This window comes from Carassius carassius, chromosome 16 (genome assembly GCF_963082965.1).
Source record: "Carassius carassius chromosome 16, fCarCar2.1, whole genome shotgun sequence".
Taxonomy (NCBI): domain Eukaryota; kingdom Metazoa; phylum Chordata; class Actinopteri; order Cypriniformes; family Cyprinidae; genus Carassius; species Carassius carassius.
The window spans coordinates 20,194,552-20,209,717 of NC_081770.1; positions in this window are offsets into that span (position 1 = coordinate 20,194,552).

The window sequence follows — 15,166 nt, forward strand, 5'->3', positions numbered from 1 at the left end:
TTTTGCCCGAGTCCTTTTCGTTTTTTCATCTCAAGATCAAGAGATTGTTGGCTCGCTCTGTTCCTCGCACATATGTTCCACCCTGCCATTCTCCATCTTAGGTGCTGAAATATCCCTTTGGGAACATCAAATATTCATATCAGCCAAGCTAATAAATTAAAGATGGCTGTACAGTCATTATGATTCCAAATCAATAGCAACCCCAGGTAACTATGCAGAAAGGGAAAGGGCCTTTAAGCTTGTGATAGCGGCTATCAATCATCTGCGCAACGACACAAACAAAGACCACTGACACATTTGATTTATTCATGCCCCTCTACAGTACTGAATGTTCCTCATCTGAATTGACTATGACCAACTCTATGGATGGTCACAGCCTTCTGAGATTAATTTCTCCACTGGGGACCATATGTTTGATCACAATTAAATTTCACATCAAAATTTATGCATAAACATAATAATTGATAACTGTGGTGAGGGAAGATATTTACCAAACAAAAAAATATTCCTAATCAGATTGTTAAATTTTCTAGACTGAAATTGGAAATGAAGCCCTCTCAAGTTTATTTAGGTATTTAAATAACTATTTAGCCTAATGCATTATGTATTTACATAAACTAAGTTCTGCAATCGTCAGAAAGCTGCCTATCTAGATAGCGGAGTGAATGTATACAATGGAGAGGGTATGTTTATATGGTTGTCAATTAATGGGATCCAATCCAATCCATTGGATTTTGACAAAATATCTTTGATACATTTTGGCTTTAATAATATTTCCCCAAGACATAGGTAAGAACAAAGCTGCCACACTGAATGAATTTTGTTCTCTCAGGGACAAAGCACTTGAACACGACATACTTGTAATTGACCCTTCGAAAAGTACCCCCCCCCCAGCTACTGTTGCTATGTCCAACAAACAATACCGTTCTCACGCAGTGAAAAATACATTGAAAAGTAAAGGGGCAACTGACAACACGCCAACAGACAAGATAGAACAGGTTACTACTGGTATGAGACATAAAATGTTTCAAATGTTTTCATTTTTTTTAAGAAATTCAAACAATAAATAGAGTTTTGTGGCTCTTTAACGTGTTGTGACAGATCGAGATCACTGTAGTGCCTCAGTTCAAGTGGAATGTGAAATGAACATCTCTTCCTCTTCACTGGTTATAGCACAAAATAAACATGAATGAACATCAGAAGGTATTTTATTTCGACTGCGGAAAGACGTCAATACAAACCATATTTCAAGTTTAACTGTCAGACAAAATGGCATATTTGGCATTATGATTTGGTGTCAGATACCCTGTAAAATCAAGCTCCCTGCAAATGCTCAAACAATGATTTTAGAAGAAGTAGGTATGAAATTTCTTATAGCACATGAAGGTAACTTTAATATCCAGCAACATTTTAAGCTTTCTAGGGAGTCGTTGCCTAATGTATAGAGATTGGACTTGTAACCCAAAAGTCATGGGTTCAAGTCTCAGGTCTGGCAGGAATAGTCAGTGGAGGGAGTGAATGTACAGTACTCTCCGAGTGTGTGTTCACTTCTATGTGTTTGGACTTGGATGGGTTAAATGCATAGGACATATTCAGAGTATGGGTCACTTCACTTTCAATTTCACTTTCATTTAGTTTATGTAAAAATCCAAGAACCATGATTTGCTACTAGAGAGCATTTGATTGGACAAAAACCAATGTCACAAAAAATGTTTGTTCTTCAATTTTAAGTATATCAGGGCCTTGACAGTAAATTTTTAGAAACATTTTAGTAGAACATTAACTAATAAACACAACCCAAGAGCCACAGCACTATTAATCTTATTTGAGATGAGAACTTTATGCATGGTCACACATGCAATTTATTGCATTTTATGCTAATTGAAACCTCATTCAGTACTTCGGAAAGGAAGGCTAAGAGTAAAAAGCCTCGGCTCACTCTTCAGAGCTTGGCACTCATTAGGATGACTGTACCCTGTGAAGCATGCTTGGTGTACATATGCACTGCTCCAGGCTACAGAATACGATGTGCTTCTCATCATCATAGTGACAGCACATATGTTTTCAGTGGAAAGCGTCTTCTAATGCAGTCATTTCGTAGTGGTCTACTAAAAGCAAACTATCTAGAGACGAGGGGTAGGGTTGCCCTTGCAGACTTATCTGCACATTGTTCATTTATTCCTATAATGGAAGCGTCAACTGTGCCCAGAACCACTGTGAGAGTCGAAGTCACAGGAAAAAATAGTGTCTGAAATATCGCTGCTTTGTGAAACACAATATCCTGTGCAATCCATTAAGCAGAGATGGCCAGTGAGTCACCAGCAATGCACAAATTAATGGGGATGAAATGTAACTCACTCCCCACCCCATCCCATCAGCAGACAGAATGGTACTTTGCAAGAGCACAGCATCAACATTTCAATCGGCCCATTCCCTTCTGCAAGGGATAAAATGCGTGGGAGACACCGTTGACTCATACTAGATAAGACGCACTTTTATCAGAAGGTCACTCAGGCTCTCCTTTCTAATTAAGCCGTGCTGAAAATGTTAAAATCTGGTTCCTGGACTTTTTGACATACCAGACTTCAGAAGCATCGGAATATGTGCCAAAAACGATCCGGGTTCCATAGGAAAGAAAAATTACAACGGAGATGTCTTCCATATCTCATTTGTTTCTCCAGTATGTATATGTGCATGTGTTTCTGTGTAATATATATATATATATATATATATGTGTGTGTGTCTGTGTGTGTGTGTGTGTGTGTGTGTGTGTGTGTGAGTCACTGGTTCTCCAGCACCTTTCACCATGCCAAGACCAGTCATCATAAAATAAATAAATACAAATATTTCTCATACCACCAAGACCAAATTATCAGAGCTACTTTTTTTCCCCTACAAACTGGGTCTAAATACATTCATATATTTATTGCGTACATTATGTTTCCCTTTAAGACAAGTTAAGACAAGACTGAAAACGAAATGAAACTGAACTGAGTAAAGAAAGCAACCTTTATCTAATCGCTTCCTTTCTGTGTTTGTTCTGACATCACATAAAGAGTATCATCTTCGTTTGAGCACACTTGGAATCAGATAAATCGCTGATGGACATTCAGATAAGTCTGCATATTTCAAACCTTCCTGATCGTTAGTACGTTTCCCCCTAGTCAGAGGATGCCAATGCTTCCTGCCATGTTATCCCCAACCCTCTTTTACATTCACTATGATGAATGGTAATGGTTGCATAGGGAGCAAGATGTGAGGTGGTGGACTGGGTAGGCAGAGGAAAGTGGGAACTTGTTTAGAGATTGAGCCAGTGCTTATGAATGAGTCATAGAGAGTGTAACCCACATGAATGGGCAGGTGTCACTGCAATGAAAAAGGATAAATAGAAAGAGAAAGAGAGAGATGAGGGGGTAACCAAGAGGTATAGAAAGAGACCTAGATAGAGAGAGCGAGAGTTCCCTGGAAAGCTGATTAGGATCCAGCTCATGCCCACACATCCACCCACACACTCTCCCTCCTCCGTTTCTCTTCCTCGTCTCATGAGGATGATGAGCATAGGGTTCCTCTTGTCTGCGTCCACCTCCGTAATGGCCCTGTTGCGTTATTCTTTTGTGTTTCTTCTTCATCTGTTGGTAAAATAAAAAATACACTTGAATGGTCCTAATCTAAAGAAAGCCCTACCACATAAATGTTTAACCAGAGAGGAATGATTCACATGAAAAGCTTTTCAGCCTTTGAATTTTCCTCCATTAATGAGAGCTACTGTATAACTTATATATATATATATATATATATATATATATATATATTATACTCACCTTCAAAATGTCTTTTGGGTGAACTGGACATCTCTGAAACCATGACTGGCTCCCTAGTTGTCTCATTTACACAGTTGCTAATTGCTAGGATGTGCTGTGTGAATTCCGGGTGGTTGTTTACTGACCCAACCATAAACTTAAATTATATTACAGTCTCTAAAGATTCTTCGGTATAACTAAAATGGATCTTTTTATTCATTTTATGAATTACCAAATCTGAATAGAAACGGAAACAAATTATACTTTATTTTGATGTGCTTCTTGGTTAAATAGCAACATGACTATATTATAAGTAACCCAAACACAGAGTGGATGCAGAGATGTAATTCGTGTGAAAGCAGCATAATATGAATCTACCATATAATATATAAATATATAATATATAAAGACTTTATTGTGAGACAAGTAGAATTTGTTCTTGCATTTAGTCTATCCTAAATTTGGGATTAAGCTCTACACTGAATTTTAAACAACTCGTTTAAACTGCTTCAGTCTAACCATATGAAATCATGACATTCTTTATCACCGATTTTACAGCAATTACATTCACTATCCAAGACATTATTATGATTAGTAATAATATTGTTAGCCAGCCTTAATAAATTACAATGGTTAACTGATTCAATCTTTGAACAAATTCTTATTTTATTGAAACAACTTTGAATTTAAGGTAGTACTGTAGATGGCTATGCAATATAGTAAATGGCTCTCAATTATGTCAAGACTATCACAGAACCTTCCACTCTGACAGAATAAGCACTCTTCACATAGGCATACATCACAGATCGACCCAATCAGTGACTGTAAACGACGGGACTGCAATGACAGCAGCACAACAATTGTAAATCTGTGGGTGTAACTGAGCAACACTATTAGCTCTTTATTAATTAAAGATTCTGGGGAGTTGCTTGATAACACTGGGATATTAGCCTGTCTAGCCCAAACAGTACTGTGTGCTGCCGCTTACTGTGAGTTCATTTAAATGCAATTGACCTCTGTGCCTGTGGTTTATAGGTAATGGAAGTCATTTACTTGTGTCTGACACCGGAAAACACAAAAGAATGCACACTAAAACCCAAGATGTGGCCGTGTTAAAAGAAAGACACAAAGGGGAGCACATTCTATTGCCGCAGAATGACTCACAGTTGCCATGGCAACTTTACCACTCACCACTTTCTAATCGGCTATTTCAACAGCCCGACAGAGAAAACAAGAGTGGAGTAAAATGCTACATGCCGGAAATAATCAACGCATGGTGCTGGACAAAAATGGTGTTGTGACAGAAATTCTAAGTACACTTTTAAAGAGGTTCCAGAAGGCAGTGATGTCACAAAAAAAATTATTATTGGGGTTCCCAAAGAACCTTTCAGTAGCCAGGTTTCCATCCAAATTTGTGAATTTAACTTGGAATATCATATAAAACATTTGCAAACAAGCAACATTTCCATCCAGCGAGTCAAAGAGAACAAAATCATCACTTCCTGATGAACTGGCACTATAAATCTCTAAGAAAAGTAGGAGAAGCTACTGAATATAATAATTTTCATTTATAATAAAGTATTTGCACATCAGAGCAACCAGACAAAAAAATGAATGCGGTTATTGTTTTTGGAGGTGGATGCTGCTGTCGTAAGACATTTCTGGTATGCAATTATACAAAAATACTTTGATGAAAGACTTTGCTCGGGCATTTCACATGATATAACAATATTTTAGATTCATTGGAACGAGATCGTTCCCCTGGTTAGTCAGGTTTTGCCACAGTGCAAAGTCATGTGACTTTTTTTTGATGTGCTTGGTGGAATTTATTTGCAAAATGCATTTCCATCTCCCATTATTCGCATAAACCCTTTTTCCCACAAGTCTAAAACCACCTCAAGCGAGCGTATAAACTTTTTTGCGAATGAAGACACTTTTATTCAAAATTAAGCATTTCCATCACAATATTCTGATGCAATACTTCAAAATGCGCATAAAGGCAGGGTGATGGTAACATAGCTAGTGGAAAGTTTTTAAAAGAACCATTTATAAAGAACACTTTAATAATCCAAAGAACCTTTTTCCACTATAAAGAACCTTTTGCGCTGATGGTATAGAAGAACCATTTCGCTACGTTTCAGTGAACCATTTTTTCTTTTTAACTTTTTCCACTATAAAGAACCTTTTTTGCAGTGGAAAGTTTCCATGGAACTTAAATGTTCTTTATGGAATTATATATGCCAACAGAGAACCTTTATTTTGAGTAGTGTAAATTAAACTGGTTGACAGGTGTTTGGGAACAAGAATGATGGCATGATTGTGAATGGGGGAACAAAATGATCTGTTTAGTCTTAAATAGGTAATATGATTGATGGAGTAAGCAGGTTCCCTTTCAAGGGAACTTCGAACTGCGTCCTCTAGGGGTCGCTATGGGGAACACCTCGTCATGACCCGTGTCTGAAGCATGCAATGAAAAAATGCCAACGCGTTGGCCGGCGACAGCCTCTGACGTCACTACCGGCGCGACTATAAATAAGCACCCGGAGAGCACGTCATTTATCTTCTTCGTCTTCATTGACTGTTTTGTTTGAAGCGTGCATTCTGAGAGAACGACCACGGTAAGAGCGATCTTTCTCTGTTTATCATGGCATCTACTAGTAAGGCGTTTAGACAGTGTGTACATCCATGTCAGCGTTATTTGACACCTGATGACACACACAGTCTTTGCGTCTCTTGTTTGGGTGAAGAGCACGCACGCGATGTCCTTGAGGGGACGATCTGCGTGCACTGCAAGCGTTTTTCTATGAAAAAGCTCCGCTCTCGTCTGTCTCTCTTTTTGAGGAAAGAGGGACAGCCGTCTGATTCCCGCGGTTCAGGACCCGCTGCTACTGAGGCACGGAGGAGAATGAGCTCGTGGGGATCGCAGATGGAGCTCGCTAAGGAGTTTAGAAAGGGACTTAGAGGCTGTAGGTGTGATCTCTGAGAAGGCACAACTCGTAGCTTCCGGTCTCTCAACCAAGATTTTTAAGACAGTTTTCCAATCCAGAGCTCCCTCAATGTTGAGGGGATATCTGGGTGTTTCTCGTGGTAGTTAGCAGCGCTCCCCTTTTCCAAGGATGGTCGCCTATGAGCGCGCTACTCTAAATTCGGAGTTCTCCTCTCATATGAGACGGAGTTCTCTGTTTTTCCCCCCAGAGCGCTCAGATTGGGTTGATGACTCTCAAACATACTGTTTTGAGATGCACCATTCAATTTGTGAGAGGCTCGATCAGAGTGCCACGAGAGCTCCTCCTTTGAACAGTATTTCAAAATCCATGTTATGGTAAGTGTACACGCGAGGTCTTTGTGCACTTTCTGAAATCCACACTGTGGTAAGTTTGCACTCTAGTGCTCAGTGTTCTTTCTTAAATCCTTTATGGTGAGGGCTTCGCGCGGTTGCTTCATGCCCTTTCTTGAGTTGTTAAAAGCCCCGTTCATCTTGGGCGCCACTCCACCCATGTATCCTCGGATACCCATCTAAACAGGGTGTTGCTGCTAGAGATCGGTTGAGACAGAATTTTCAGCAAGCTTGTGCGAGAGCAAGCGGTTAACCCTGTGTGACAGGCGAGACCTTGTATAAATACTGGGTTCTTAGACATATCCCTTTAAAGGAATCCTTCTTGATTCCAAGCCTTGAGCTCTACCCTGGGTCGAGGCCCTAACAGGTAAGTTGGGTATGTAGCCTAGGCCTCTGGCCGTAAGGGATAATGTCACGGACAGCCGTCTAAACGTCCCAGGGGCAACTCCCATGGAAATGGTAGAGTTGGTACTTAGTGTTTGCCATGGTTCTGGCCTGCACTCCCCTCAGCATGGCGGCATGGGTATACTGTTCCCCATAGCGACCCCTAGAGGACGCAGTGTCTCAGGTTACGAATGTACGAATGTGTAAAAGCACATTGACATTGTAAGTTTGAACACTGATCTCCTTTAGACTAAAATCAGAACACAGTTAACACCTTAATGTACAATCAAAATTATCATTGTTCCTTGACTGCACACAACCAAGCATTATTCCAACCCAGGGGTAAGCTTTTAATAATCAAAACAGGACATTGTGAAATTAACGAGTTCACAGAAATAAAATGTACTTATAGGTGTCCCGCTATAGCATTATGTACCGAGGAACAAATTAACCATTTTAGATTTATTGCCATTTACTAGGATAATGACACTTCAAAAACGGCATTCTGATTGGTAAAGAAAATCAAGCTTTGATTATGAGCTTGGTACTCATTATGAAATGTGTAATGGGATTGGCCCTGTCTGACCTCATTTTAGATTATTAACGGAGAAATACAAATGAACTGGCAAAATTAACTACTTTTTCAATTTTGAAGGGACAGAATATTGCAGAGGTCTCCAATTTGCAGATTGAGGTCTAGGAAGCATATATATATGGTTATATGGTTTTATATATATATAAAACCATTTTTGTCACTCATTTAATTTTACAGTAACATAAATTGCTTTCTGAAACACTGCAAATTACTATTGTTTAAATATTTGCTAAAAAGATAATTATAGAGACAGTTTCATGCACTGTTACACTAAAACTGAAACCTCTTGCTAAAGTTACAATTTGTTTATGAGAACCTGCCTGCAGTTAATCTAAAGTGAGACACTGCTGGCTATTCATTTTAATATATACAGTATGCTTGTCCAACTTCACCTTGAGAATTAAATATTGATAACAAAATCACAACAGCAGTTGCCAGTAACTTGTACGTCATGACCTCAAAGAAAATGTCTTTTAGCCAGCTCTCCGTGTTACTCAAACTATGACTTATATTGCTTTTACCTCATCACCAGGGAATAAAGCACAATGTGTCACCAATCAGATGCTATGATGGAATAATACTGGCATATGCTTTGGTACAAATCTTAATAAGCAAATGGATAATGGAAGGAAGTCAACATTTTATAAGAGAAGAAAGAAAAAGAGAGGCAGAGAGAAAATGAGTTCAACCCAGTGAACATCTATCTATAAATTAAATGTTATTTAACATTCATTTAAAGGTGTGTTTAAACGTGGTGCTCTTGGTTTACTGGGTCCAGACCAAAAAATTAAATTGTAAATTTAGTCCTGCTTAGGGATTGCTTATACTGTTATTTTTAACACAAACCTAAAGCTACAAAACAAAAGGCATAAGGATACTGCCACAACCCAGTTGGTTTTATGATGTATATTTTGCAAACTTAAACTGCTGTGTGTCGGATTAAATGTACACATAAGACTTTTTACGTATATTTGTTGTATGTCATATAAGAGCTTATAAAATGTGTAAAGGAGTCAAAACAGCACCAGGAATTCTTTCTTTTCACACTGAAATCTTTTGTAAGGAGATGGTTCCAATGCGTGTACCAAACTGTAATGTCAACATATCTCCTCTGACGAAAAAAAATGTTGCGTTCATATTTTAGTTGAGCCACACCACTTTTTCAGGGAGTCTCAGCCCGCTTCTAAGATGTGCACCAAAGTTCATATAACAGCATTCACACTGATTCAAATTAACCACATTAACAGAGTCACGCCAGAGTTTGTTTCAATTTAAATCTAAATGCACCCTAAGAGAACATGTAGGTTTGACAGAGTTATTTCAGTTCTGCTCAGAAAACTGCAGTGTTTTCTCAATTAAACCCAAACTGATTGCCACAGCAGATGTCCTCGCAACAAAGGTCATTTACTTCTGAAGGTGGTTTGTTTAAAAAGGACAAACTAATCTTGCCCATGGTTGAAAATGTTCTTAGGTCCAAGGAGAACAGATTAGCATATTTAGCATGAAAATAAAGTTAGTCATGTTTTGAATATAATCATACAGAGGAACAATTCGGCCTCTACTTATGTGGCATAAGTACATAATGAGCTTTTATTTTTTAAATATGGAAGGTGTGTATATTTATGTTCCCTAACCATTACCTTGTGACAAAAGTGAGAACTTTGCCAGTTTCGCGGTGAGTCATCAAACCTTGCTTAGTCCTAAAAGGATGCAAATACAGAGTAAGGTCAAAGTTTCTTGATGAGGAATTCAGATAACAGCTGATTCACTCAGACATGGTCTTTATGAATATGTAAAAGACTACACCTGATCCATGTTAATCATGCAGAATGTAAATTTCAGCCTCACAAATGCATAAACAAGGGATGCAAAGCCATAAAAGTGAAAAAGTTCTAGGATTCAAATGTATTTCCATGCAATTCAATGTGGCCAAAAGAACATAATAAGAAGACAGACTTATTGTGCTTAATGCTGCTCCTCAAGACAAGGATGTTTTCTGAAAGAAGTCATTAAATATGCATATGTTACAGCATGGTGCCTACATCCTACAGTAAATCCCCTTAACATTGATATCTGCATGGAGCTGTGCTGTTAATTTTAAAGACCCTTCTGCCCTTTTGGTTGTTTAATTATTTATAAAGTTTCTTTTTCTTTCAACCTTTGCCTCATATCCTGCTTCATGTTGAGTACTGATTGAAGGGTAATTTATTTCATAGAAGAGTAAATAACAGCGGCATCCTTCCTTATTCTGTATAATTATAATGATGTTTTACCACTGAATTAGTGCTATCGATGAAATAAGGATGGGCTGGAAAAATTGAATAATAGGACTTTATAACTATTCTAGTTGCTCTTCTTTTGAAGAAGAAATGCATTTGGGGAAAAGGAAATGCAATTGTTTAAAAAAATATTCTAAATGGGATAATTTCAATAAATAATATAAAATATCAAAGAACAAGAAAATTTTATGTTTTTTTATTTATTAATGTCACATAAACAACCATTCACAACAGGGCATCCCTTTTTCGTTCTGACATGTCTAATGACTGTGATAATGACAGTAAATGAGTCAGATTAATTGAGAAAAAACTACTACAAATGATTTATACATTTTTGCGATTCACTAAAAAGAAACTTGAAATTTGACTTATTGCACAGAAATTTGACTTATTGTGCTGTTTGCTTTTTTGTTTTGCAGTAATTCAGGAATCACGTTTTTAGTGCTGTTACAGTATCAGTGAAAAAAGAAACTTGTGAATCGAATTGAATAGCATATTCCATTTTTGTTAAATGTTTAAAAGAATTTTCCCCTATTAAAAAATAATAATAATAAGTTTGCCCTTCCTAGTGTTCCATAGGCACTGCTTACACAAGAAAAGAGTGTGCTAGTTCCACTAGTCTTTCATATTTTTTTATTAACAGCTAATAACTATTTTTATTCACATTGTAATGTTTGTCTACATATTTAGGTGATTGTCACAGAATTGTTTTAAAGGTTTGATGGAATCTGGTGACAGTGCTGTATGAGATCAAACTAATTTGATTTTACTTGTGCTGTCAGTCTCTCTCAGTATCAGTTTTCAATATCAGTAAATTGAGTTTAAAAATGTAATGGCTCTATGTTTACACAGAGTATTGCCCAAGCATTATACACACAAGAAAAGGAATTATTAAGTGCAACAATAACAACAAGGGGAACGAGGGGCAAAAAGTAAAGTGGTGTTTGAATATTTCCAAATGCTCGCATAACAAAATTCATGGTATTTACTAGTTGCCATATCAACACTGTATAGAGAAAAAAAAAAAAAAATATATATATATATATATATAGCTAACGTTTGTTTGTTTTAATCTCAGTTTTTAGTATTAATTTAAAATGAAACAAATCTGCAGTTATTTTATTCTCCAATCTGTAATCAGTTTAGATGGTTCTTGAACTAGTAGAAGACACCAACCAGTTTTAAATTCCAGTTGCACAGATGAGGAACCTTGTAACACTGCGTTACATGTGCTCCTCTATTATTAAACTTTGTCATTCCATGACATTAGCAATAATGTAATTTATACTATTTACTTTAATGAATTTTAATGAGATACCATGAGAAACAGGTGAATAAACACTGACAGTCAGTGTTTAATATTCAGAAGTTATTTGGCTCCTTTATGTGGGCCATCCCCAGCATGTTTGCAATGTGTTCTCAAACTCCAAAATCAGATTATTTTTAGTTCTTAAAAAAAATGCCATATATATATATACACAAAATATTTTAGTTTGGTTTGTATTTTTTAAACACTTTTCAACATTTTAATCTGTAATATGGTCATGTTACAACATGCCCCTCAGATGTTACACTCTAATTATGAAACAAAATGACATATTTGTACTAGACAAGTGTAAAATTGCACAAACTGAGTAAGTCAAAAAGTGTTACGTTGTGCCCCACTCTCCCCTAATGCATTTAAAATAACATTTAAGTGCCCCCATTATGCCATTTTTACGGTTCCTAGTATAGTTTTGGGAGTCTCCTACAATAGGATTACATGAATGCAAGGTCAAAAAACGCTTTTGTTTTCTCAAAATATGCATTCAATATCACCTCTTTTTTCCAGCGATTCTCAAACGATTCGTTTGAAGCAGTTTAAAGATTCAGTCTCTCTAAATCCCTCCTTTCCATGAGCATGCTCTGCTCTGATTGGTCAGATGGCTCAGTCTGTTGTGATTGGTCTACAGCATACAACACATGTAGTAAATGCTTATTTTACTAGTTCTTTATTTTGAATGCTTAATAGAAAATATTAACATCTATTATTTATCATACTTACAGGTTGTGATTCAGTGAAGCAGCATGTCCACATAAAAAGGATACTGATCTATCTTTCAACAGCAAGCGCTTTGTGAATCCGCATTGAACTTCCCGAGATTAGAGAAGCAGTCATGGGTAAAATGTTGTGTTTGTGGTTGGATTCAAGTTGTTTGCTGCCGGCCAATGTAGAACATAGGCGGGAATTATGCAAATGTGTTACCCAGCGACTTGTAGCCATTACAGAAGTGAGATTTGAATTACTAATGACTCGTTTAGGCTGTAGAGAGTAAATTCTTTATTTTGGGAGTACTGCATCAGAATCGACTGATGGAAAAGCAGAATTTTGAATAAAAATGCCTTAATTCGCGAAAAAGTTTTTATGCTCGATTGAGGTGGTTTTTGACTTTGTGCGAAAAAGGGTTAATACGAATAATGGGAGATGGAAATGCATTTTGCCAGTAAATTAGGCTACTCCAAGCGCATCAAAAAAGTCATGTCACTTTGCGCTATGCTATACGGTAAATGCTAGTGGACCGAACTTGTTCCACAGCATCTGAAATGTTGATATATGGTTATTCGGAAATGCCCGAGCAAAGTTTGTCATCAAAGTATTTCTGTATGAATGCCTCCCAGAACTGTTAAATGACTGCATTTCCAAACACCAGCATCCACCTCCAAAAGCAATAACCTCATTCATTGTGTTTTGTTTGTTTGTTCTGAGGTGCAAATAAATCATTACATAGGAAATTTATTTTATTCAGTAGCTTCTCCTACTTTTCTTAGTGATGTATAGTGCCAGTTTATTAGGATGTGACGATTTTGTTCTCTTTGACTCGTTGGATGAAAACGCTGCTTGTTCGCAAATGTTTTGTGTGGTATTCTAATTTTGCTCATAAGTTAAATTGTAAATTTGGATGGAAACCTGGCTAATAACTTTATTTATCGTGCACTTTCAGCTTTAAAACTTTGCAGATAATTTACATTCACATACAGCTACATCAGGCAATACTGGAAATGGCATAAAGGGGCATTTAAGTAATTAATAAAATAAGATTTTATAAGACACAACAATCTAAAGAAGTCTGTTTTCCCTCAAACTGCTTCAAAAGCATTACAAGAAAATTGCCAACATTGTCTCTACAGATGTGAGGAAATCTCTGTCTCTCTCAGTCTCACAGACCACTCACCACCACTAACCTAAACTAACCTTAGTTACAGAAACAGCGGAGACAGCCATTAGTCCGCGTTGCAGCTATACACACCAAACGTTTGATCGTTTGGTTGCTTATTTTCACACCATTAGCAGGTCGTCGAGTCCATTCACATCATAACAGCGCGAGAGCGGGAAAGGTGAGAAGCGGGAAAAGCTCCCGCTCTCGCTCAGCCACTCAAGCTCAAACGCTGCCCCGGCGCGAGAATGTTACGCTTCAGTCATTCGTTGCCATGGCAACTGTGTTCCGTTAGCAAGCTTTCAAGAGTTGTGAACAGTCTACATAGCCTATATATCAAATTAGTTTTTTCCCCACAGAGGCGTTTAAACAGAAATTATTCTACTTAAACACAGCCAATAATAAAAACAATGAGCCAATTTCGTCCTCTCTTCTGCATTTTTAAAGCTACAAAATATAATAAAATTAAGTTTTATATATATACATTCCCAGAGCAATTTATATATATATATATATATATATATATATATATATATATATATATATATATAAAGTCAGAGCTACATTATATGGGAAAAAAAAAACTGATATTTATGAGGGGGGGGGGGGGGGGGGGCATAACCTGGTTATCTAGTCTTTCTAGGCATCTTTGTAGATGGCCAGGCCGGGAGACGACCTTAAACATCCTAAAACCAGCATTTTGTTTTAGCTTTGTTTAATTCTAATATCTTGCAACACATATATAAATCATAACTGCTATTTTAATGCTAATGTTATTATGATCATTATTGCATCAAGTTCCTTAAATGGCAAGTTGGTTATGTTGTGACAAAGTTGTTTGTTATTTAAAACATAAAATTTGTTTGTTTCAAAAATATACTGATACTGATTCAACAGACAAATAATGTTATTATGATCATTTTTGCATCAAGTTTGAGGACGAGGGCGTTCTGGTGCAGGTTAACAGGTTAAATGGCAAGTTGGTTATGTTGTGACAAAGTTGTTTGTTATTTAAAACAGAAAATTTGTTTGTTTCAAAAATATACTGATACTGATTCAACAGACAAATAATGCAGATCATTTTTTGCCTTTTGTTTTGTACTAAGGGTCATTTTCAAGCCTTTCATGAGTAAGACTGAACGCCTTATCGTGATATCTCATCAGTGCATCACAATAGACCCTGTACCACATTATTCAACTAAATCAGTCCTCACTGTCATCTATGACTGTCTGTTGTTCAAAAATGAAACATCACTGCAATAACTCTCATTAAAACATTCAGTCAGTCTCTTATTAGGCTACGTTTTAGCAGCGCTATGTACAAATAAGTTAATCGTAGTTAAGATCTTATCGATATCACTCATACATTATTGTTTGACATAAAAGAAAATTATAAAAAAAACATTTGTGCTATAAAGAACTGGAGCCTAGATCTTAAATGCATTTGCTAACTATCTTTGCCCTCTCAACCTCTCTACTTAACAAACACCTGAAGGCAATCTTGGCGCCTTTTGCTGTAGACCGGTGCTATGATCAACACATCACGACTCACTCTCATCCTACACCCACGCATTCAA